Below are 8,739 nucleotides of genomic sequence, written 5' to 3' on the forward strand. Positions count from 1 at the left end.
CTTCTTCGCAGTCCAACTCTCACATCCATACATGACCACAGGAAAAACCATAGCCTTGACTAGACGGACCTTTGCTGGCAAAGTAATGTCTCTGCTTTTGAATATGCTCTCTAGGTTGGTCCTAACTTTCCTTCCAAGGAGTAAGCGTCTTTTAAATTTATGGCTGCAATCACCATCTGTAGTGATTTTGGAGCCTAAAAAAATACAGTCTGACACTGTTTCCACTGTTTCCCCATCTATTTGCCATGAAGTGATGGGACCAGATGCCATGATCTTCGTTTTCTGAATGTTGAGTTTTAAGCCAACTTTTTCACTCTCCACTTTCACTTTCATCAAGAGGCTTTTTAATTCCTTTTCACTTTCTGCCATAAGGGTGGTGTCATCTGCATATCTGAGGTTATTGATATTTCTCCCAGCAATCTTGATTCCAGCTTGTGCTTCTTCCAGCCCAGCGTTTCTCATGATGTACTTTGCATAGAAGTTAAATAAGCAGGGTGACAATATACAGCCTTGACGTACTCCTTTTCCTATTTGGAACCAGTCTGTTGTTCCATGTCCAGTTCTAACTGTTGCTTCCTGATCTGCATACAAATTTCTCAAGAGGCAGGTCAGGTGGTCTGGTATTCCCATCTCTTTCAGAATTTTCCACAGTTTATTGTGATCCACACAGTCAAAGGCTTTGGCATAGTCAATAAAGCAGAAAGAGATGTTTTTCTGGAACTCTCTTGCTTTTTCCATGATCCAGCGGATGTTGGCAATTTGGTCTCTGTTCCTCTGCCTTTTCTAAAACCAGCTTGAACATCTGGAAGTTCATGGTTCACATATAGGATCCTTAAAGAAGCAGGAGAGCTTCTGTAATGAGTATCTAGATCTTGGGGTTTTCTTTTTTTTTTTTTAATATAAAAACCTTGTGTATCAGGGGACCAGCGGTTCTTACTTTGAGGCCCTGCAGCCTTTGAACTGGTTTTTGCCAAAAATTTCAGCTTGGCTGAGATGGAGAGATGTAAGTGAGCATCTCTGACTCAAAACCCTCACTGCAAGGATAGAACAAGGTTTTACCCAATGGCGAGGGTAATAAAAGAGGAGGAAAAAAATTTAAAGCTTGTTATTTCCCTCCAAAAGCGCTGAGGTAGATGGCACAGGAAATAATAACATTTTACATTACAATTTTTAAAAACCCTGTGTATTATAACTTGTTTAACTGATATACATTATCAGTAATGCTGCAGCCCATTGGATTGCAAAGAGTCAGACGTGAATTGGCGACTGAACAACAGCAGCATTGTTATCAGTAAAATATAAACATTGATCATTTCAATAATATGGTCACTCCATGGTTACTCTAGCCAGTTGTTCTCAACCATTGTGAAGCTTTAAAAAATACCAGTGTCTCAGCCTCACCAATTGAATGGGAATCTTTGGACTAGGTCCTGGCCACCATTTTGTTTTAAGTTTCAGGTGGTCCTGAAGTACAACCAGGACTGCGATCATGGGGCTAGTGGTGTTCTAGTCTTTTAATCGTTATATCTGTGTGAGATAGGTGATGTATTCACAGCAAGTTGGCAGAATTTGTGGCTTAAAGAGATGATATACCTTGATTGTGCAACCAGGAAATAGATAAAGCTTGCTGCTGCTGGTAAGTCGCTTCAGTCCTGTCCACCTCTGTGCGACCCCATAGACGGCAGCCCACCAGGCTCCCCCAACCCTGGGATTCTCCAGGCAAGAACACTGGAGTGGGTTGCCATTTCCTTCTCCAATGTATGAAAGTGAGGAGTGAAAGTGAAGTCACTCAGTCGTGTCCAGCTCTTCTCGACCCCATGGACTGCAGCCTACCAGGCTCCTCCGTCCATGGGATTTTTCAGGCAAGAGTACTGGAGTGGGTTGCCATTGCCTTCTGCAAGATAAAGCTTACATACCTCTAAATAAACCTAGAGAAAAATCACTGTTCATAACTTTCAAAAAAAAAATTTTTTTTTTGAAATTTTTAGGTGCCTTAAGCATTTGAGCTCACAAAAAGAATCTTTATCAAAATCTAACTGAAGATATGTTAACCTGGATTCTTCTCTTCTAAAACCTTTTTATATTCCGTAATTTTTCTCTGAAAAGTGCAATGCTTCTATCCTTTTTCAAGGCAATTAGAGTGTCATTTGGTGTTTTAAAAAATAAGCAAACTGCTACACCCTAATATTTTGGAAAAAAAATACAGCCATCTATTAAAAAGAGGGTCTAAACTTAGAGTAAATCTGGTTGCTGCAAAAGATTAAATACCTTTCATCTATTCTCGCTAAACCCTGGTTTGTGACTGAAGACAGTTTTATTAGATTCAAGGGGAGTTATAGCCACTGTAGCTTAGAAAGTTTCAAGTTTCTGGCACCTGTTTTACTGAATATTAATTTAGCAAAAAAAAACATGTTAAAATATCTCTTGTCACCCTTGTGGAACTCTGCAAAACATAGAGTAACCGTGGACACAGCCCTGAGTAACCATCCCCTTTCCCTTTCCGACATGCACTGCATCTGCCCTACTCTGGCCTCCCTGCATCCTGTATCTAAGAACCCTCCGCCAGAACTTTACATTATCCTCAGATGCCAAAGTGAGTTGTTTCCTTTTCCAGCTCCCCCTAGCCTGTTAGGTCTGTTATTCTTGGTTCTCTGTCATTCTCTATCCCCAGACCATGACTTATATCCAACTCCAGCCCCTGGTCAGTAGGAAGGAAGATGAATTTTCGTGTACGTTTCCATCAGTTGATTCTTAACATTTGATCTGAGCTTGGGTGGGTGTGGAATGAGAATGAGGGAGTCATAGATTTTAGAGATGGGATGGACATTATGGGTCCCTTGGTCCAGTTGTTCTTGGCATTCTTCCTACCCTAATGTCCCCAAGTAGCAGTGGCCCCTCTGTTCTGCATCAGAATTCCTGGATGTGGGCTGTGGTTCTGAAGACCACACGGCCTCATCCTCTCTCCAGAGGCATAGTTGAGTCTTGCTCAGCCTGGCTCTGCTGCAGCCTCCTGAGGATATTGGTCCCTGATGCTGTGTAAAGCTGCAGGGGTGATGATGACAGATGCCTGATGCTGAGAGCAGGCCTTGAGTGACCTCTGCCTCCTCCATCTATTAGCCAGCCCTTTGGCGGGGGAAGGAGTTGGGGGACTCTCTGTGTCCCACCTCTGGTGTGGCTCCAGGTGTCAGCTGTCAGCTACTGTAGCTCTTGTCAGACTCAAGTTGACCTATATGTTCTGAAATATCGGAGACGGTTTATTCCTTTTTATAGAGCTATGGACTTCATAGAACTGTAATAGGAGAAAATCTATTTCTATTATAGGACAGTATCAATAGATACTATTGATACCTGTGTTTTTATAGTGTTTTGTATCTTTTTAATCTACTGAACTGGGTTGTTATAAAGATTTAAACAAAATAATGTGTTTAAAAGCAAATTTTGATCATCTTTATTTGGCACATAAGTAACTGAGACGTGGGCAGGTTCAAAGTCAGGTAACTGATAGGAATCGTAAGCCTCGAGATGAAGCGCTGACACGACCCCCAAACCTTGTGCTCGGATCACAGTATCTGTTCTTTCTGTGTGTGCCTGTGTTCCAGGACTGCCTCTATATTAGAATATCAGCTCCCTGAGAATAAGACCATCATGGTGGCTGCTTCGTTTGTCCCCTTCTTAATGTTATTGATGGATTGATACACACAACCAGGAAAAGGTGCAGAGCAATTTAATAAGCAGCAGTGCTTATGTGGAAATGTTGTATGTTTTACTCTCTTGGATTATTAAAATATTATAGCCCAGCATTAGTCAATTTTTTTTTTTTTCAATCACTCCCACTGAGCTCATACCAATTGGCTTTTCATCATCACCCCAGCAGACTTGGGCCATGCTGTTCTGCCTCCTTTGTATACTGCCTTAAAAAGTGGCCCTGGCTTGAGACTTGTGAGAATTTGTAGGGTAAGCCAAAATAATTATAAAAATACTTACTGAGTGAATGTTTGAAGGTTAGTTATAATTTGTGTTGTTGTTACTGTTTAGTTGTTAAGTCGTATCCGACTATTTTGTGACCCCACGGACTGTAGCCTGCCAGGCTCCTCTGTCCATGAGATTCTCCAGGCAAGAATACTGGAGTGGGTTGCCATTTCCTTCTCCAAGGATCTTCCTGACCCAGGGATCAAACTGGCATCTCCTGCATTGCAGGCAGATTTTTTACCACTGAGTCACCTGGGAAGCCCAGTTATAATTTGTATGCCCTGCCAAATTTGAAAAGTCAATCTTTAACTCAATTATTTTAAAATAGGAAGAGCTGTAGTTCTAAACAGACTTTTTGGTTGTCAACTAAGAAAGTAAACTTAATGTATATTTTCTTTATTATTTTGTATATAAGTATCAGTTCAGTTCAGTTGCTCAGTCATGTCCGACTCTCTGTGACCCCATGAATCTCAGCACGCCAAATACACATACATATATAGGTGTGTGTATACTTATACATGTATTCTATTTCTTTCAGAAAAAATTGTTCCCCAGAAAGGAATTTTGTAACCAGTTTTTCACCTTGAATGCCACCATTGAATGTGTTTATATTTAGTTATAGCATGTTGGAACATACTGTGGCCTTAGGTTCTAGTCTTTCTGTGTATCTAAGTTAAACCTGGCTCTTTTACAAAGAGTGTAGAGGCGGGTGTTGACCTTGAGAGTTTTGTCAAACTGGTTTGGAATATAAGCTTGCACAGACCTAGAGTTAAGTAACTGAGCAGTGAAGGATATTCATAGCAAACTGTGTGACCTCAGTCCCCTTGGGGTTTGGTTATGCTATGGAGGGAATCATGTCTCACCAATGGGCCATCTGTCCTGCATGATGGGAATTGAGGGAGAGAAGAAAGCAGAAGGAAGTCACAGCATGTTGCTAAAGGGTTTGGAGTAGAGATTTATAAAATCTTTTAGTCAGATGGTCTTGAAACACTGAATTGAATATTGTAAGACTTAGTGGGAGATAACCAAGAGCTTTAAGAAAAGACTGTCAGTCCTCAAGGCAAAAATTAAAGACTTAACTCGTTGGGGAAATAAGAGATTTACACTCAGGAGTATAGTAATCATGCAAAATATATTATCCTGTGTCCAGTGAGGGTGCAGCCTGGTGAACTCCTTGAGTTTGGGGGAGGAAAATTTCCCATAGGCAACAATGGGGAGGGAGGTCTTGTTGGCCAGATGGGTCTTAAGCTGCCTCTGCAGAGTGAGCAGCATTGTGATGGTGGGAACAGAGAGGGGAGAGGTTACCAGTGAGGACAGCATGATGCAGAGGCAAAGCCCAGGGAGGAGGCAGGCTGTGTCTGGAAGGTGGAGAGCTGCATCTATCACATTTCCTGAATCATTCATCACATTTCCTAACTCAGGGGTCATTTTAACTGAGCTCAAAGTATTGGATTGGCCAAAAAGTTCATTTTGGTTGTAGCATCTTACAGAAAAACCGAAATGAACATTTTTCCAACTCAATAGTATGATATAGGCAATATGGTGAGTGCCAACTTTCTAATAATACTGACTTCAGAGTCAGTGAGATCTACATTTAACCATTAGGCAAGGTGCTTAACCTTATCATCCCTTCTTAGCGATGAGGAAAAAAATACATACATCTTAGGAGTTATCATGACATCTACATGAAAAGGCAGGACTGGGTCTGTGCTATTTCCTGGTATATCTCCGTTCCTTATTAGAGGGCTTGTCGCATACACAGCATTTGATAATGTCCGTTGAAGGAATGCACAAGACCTCCTAGCCCAAGGGGCCATGAAACTCTTGCTGTTATGGTGGTGGTTGTTTTTCATGAAGCAAACATAGGATATGAGTATGTTTGAGAACTGCTATACTAAAAAGAAGGGCAAAAAGAAATCTTTACTCCAAGACTTAGAGTCTTCAACATGCCAACTTGCTTTTGAAATCGCCATGAGGTACATGTAGAGTGGGAGCTTGCCAAACAGATATGGTTACAGTGCCCTTTTATTACCACACTCCTGGTAGGGCAGTTCTTCTATAGAATATAAATTTAGGTGGGACTTTAGTGAAATCTTGCCCAAATTAAGTGCTTGAAGCTAACTGATGAAAATATCAATGCTTGGATGAAAGAAGGTGGGATTGGGGGAAAGTGATGTTTGGCTCTTGGTGAATTGGGCTGCGTGGTCAGAGATGCTCATCAGGCATTTGCAGCAGGGAGCCAGCTAGTCTTGCTGACTGAGCATGCTCTGGGTGACTGCTGACTAGGAACTGGACACCCTCCTGGGTTAGGAAGCTGGACGAGGGAATGAGGGATTAATATACTCTGGCTGGGCAAGAAGCACTCTTGACCTGGGACATCTCTGGTGGGCCCTCTACCCAAAAAGACCTTTTGAAATTGACCTGTCTGGTGATCCAGAGGCTAAGACTCTGCCCTTCCAGTGCAGGAGGCTCAGGTTCAGTCCCTGGTCAGGGAACTAGATCCCACATGCTTCAACTAAAGATAAATAAAACGTTTTTTTTTTTTTTTTAAAGAGCCCTCCCACCAACCCCCCCTTCACCTGCCAAAGATAATCCTTGAGGTGAAGGAATAAATGAAAAGATAAGAGTCTGATTTCATTAAGGAAATAATTAAGAAAGCCCAGTGTTAAAAGTTCCAAAGAAAAATTGAAGATGAGAATAAGTTGGATGTTGGGGTGCCAGAGACTGCACACAAAAGAGATATAATCCACCTGACAAGAGGGGGGACCCTCGCTTGACAGGTAATAGAGAATGGGCCTCAGTTATGACTTCATGTAACATTGACTGAATGTACAGAATAATTCTTCTTGGCCTCCCCAGGATGACCTCATTGCCTGGGTCCCCAGTTCCAGAAGCTAAAAGGTAGCAGTGACTTTCAGCAGCAAGAACTATAGCAATACAGGAGGCAATTAAAGCATACTTGTGTGTGTGTGTACCAAGGCAGTCCTGACTTTGGGGCAGAACTGTGTTCCTGAGGCTTATATTTCCAGGTACTTCTGCCTCCTCTCAGGGGCCCCAGGGCCTAGTGCCTATCCCCAGAAAACTCAGATATTTTATTTTACTTTATTATGTTTATCTTGTCTTGTTTTATTGTATCTTATTTTAGTCTTTTGTTTGGTAGCTTTATAAAGGTATAATTGACAAAAATTGTAAGATAACTGAAATATATAATGTGATGATTTGGTGTATGTCTACACTGTGAAAGGATCCTTCCCAAATCAAGCTAATGAATACATTCATCTCTTCCTATGTTTACTTTTTTCTTTTCACTTTTACTCCCTTAGCAAGTATCGATTGTACAATGAAGTGTTATTTGCTATAATCACCATGCTGTACAGTAGATCTTCAGACCTTATTTATCTTATAACTGAAAGTTTGTACCCTTTTACCAAACTCTCCCCCATTTCCTTCACCCCCAGCCCCTGGCAACCACTTTCCAATCTCTGTTTCTGAGTTTGACTTAAAAAAAATTCCACATGTAAGTGACACCATTCAGTATTTGTCTTTGTCTGGCTTGTTTCACATTAGCCTAATGCCCTCTGGCTTCATCCATAATGACAGGATTTCCTTCTTTTTTAAGGCTAAATACTATTCCAGAGTGTGTGTGTGTGTGTGTGTGTGTGTGTGTGTTCACTGTGTAGCTCAGTTGGTAAAGAACCCTCCTGCAACGTAAGAGACCCAGGTTTGATTCCTGGGTCGGGAAGATCCCCTGGAGAAGGGATAGGCTACCCACTCCAGTGTTCTTGGGCTTCCTTGGTGACTCAGATAGGTCCTCCTATTTAAGTCCACGCACATATGGACACCTTATCTTTGACAAAGGAGGCAAGAATATACAATGGATTAAAAACAATCTCTTTAACAAGTGGTGCTGGGAAAACTGGTCAACCACTTGTAAAAGAATGAAACTAGAACACTTTCTAACACCATACACAAAAATAAACTCAAAATGGATTAAAGATCTCAACGTAAGACCAGAAACCATAAAACTCCTAGAGGAGAACATAGGCAAAACACTCTCCGACATACATCACAGCAGGATCCTCTATGACCCACCTCCCAGAATATTGGAAATAAAAGCAAAAATAAACAAATGGGACCTAATTAAACTTAAAAGCTTCTGCACAACAAAGGAAACTATTAGCAAGGTGAAAAGGCAGCCTTCAGAATGGGAGAAAATAATAGCAAATGAAGCAACTGACAAACAACTAATCTCAAAAATATACAAGCAACCCCTGCAGCTCAACTCCAGAAAAATAAATGACCCAATCAAAAAATGGGCCAAAGAACTAAATAGACATTTCTCCAAAGAAGACATACAGATGGCTAACAAACACATGAAAAGATGCTCAACATCACTCATTATCAGAGAAATGCAAATCAAAACCACTATGAGGTACCATTTCACCCCAGTCAGAATGGCTGCGATCCAAAAGTCTACAAGCAATAAATGCTGGAGAGGGTGTGGAGAAAAGGGAACCCTCTTACACTGTTGGTGGGAATGCAAACTAGTACAGCCACTATGGAGAACAGTGTGGAGATTCCTTAAAAAACTGGAAATAGAACTGCCTTATAATCCAGCAATCCCACTGCTGGGCATACACACTGAGGAAACCAGAAGGGAAAGAGACACGTGTACCCCAATGTTCATCGCAGCACTGTTTATAATAGCCAGGACATGGAAGCAACCTAGATGCCCATCAGCAGATGAATGGATAAGAAAGCTGTGGTACA

At 41.4% G+C, this 8,739-nt stretch overlaps 1 protein-coding gene across 1 annotated transcript in view; it reads left to right on the forward strand.

Annotated features, from left to right (window-relative positions):
- The window catches only part of LOC105001048 (chondroitin sulfate proteoglycan 4-like), a 62,398-nt gene that overhangs the window by 29,351 nt on the left and 24,308 nt on the right, over positions 1-8,739 (forward strand). The gene's annotated exons all lie outside the window — the stretch shown is intronic.

Source organism: Bison bison, unplaced genomic scaffold, assembly GCF_000754665.1.
Source record: "Bison bison bison isolate TAMUID 2011002044 unplaced genomic scaffold, Bison_UMD1.0 scf7180017864378, whole genome shotgun sequence".
In the NCBI taxonomy this organism is placed as follows: Eukaryota; Metazoa; Chordata; class Mammalia; order Artiodactyla; family Bovidae; genus Bison; species Bison bison.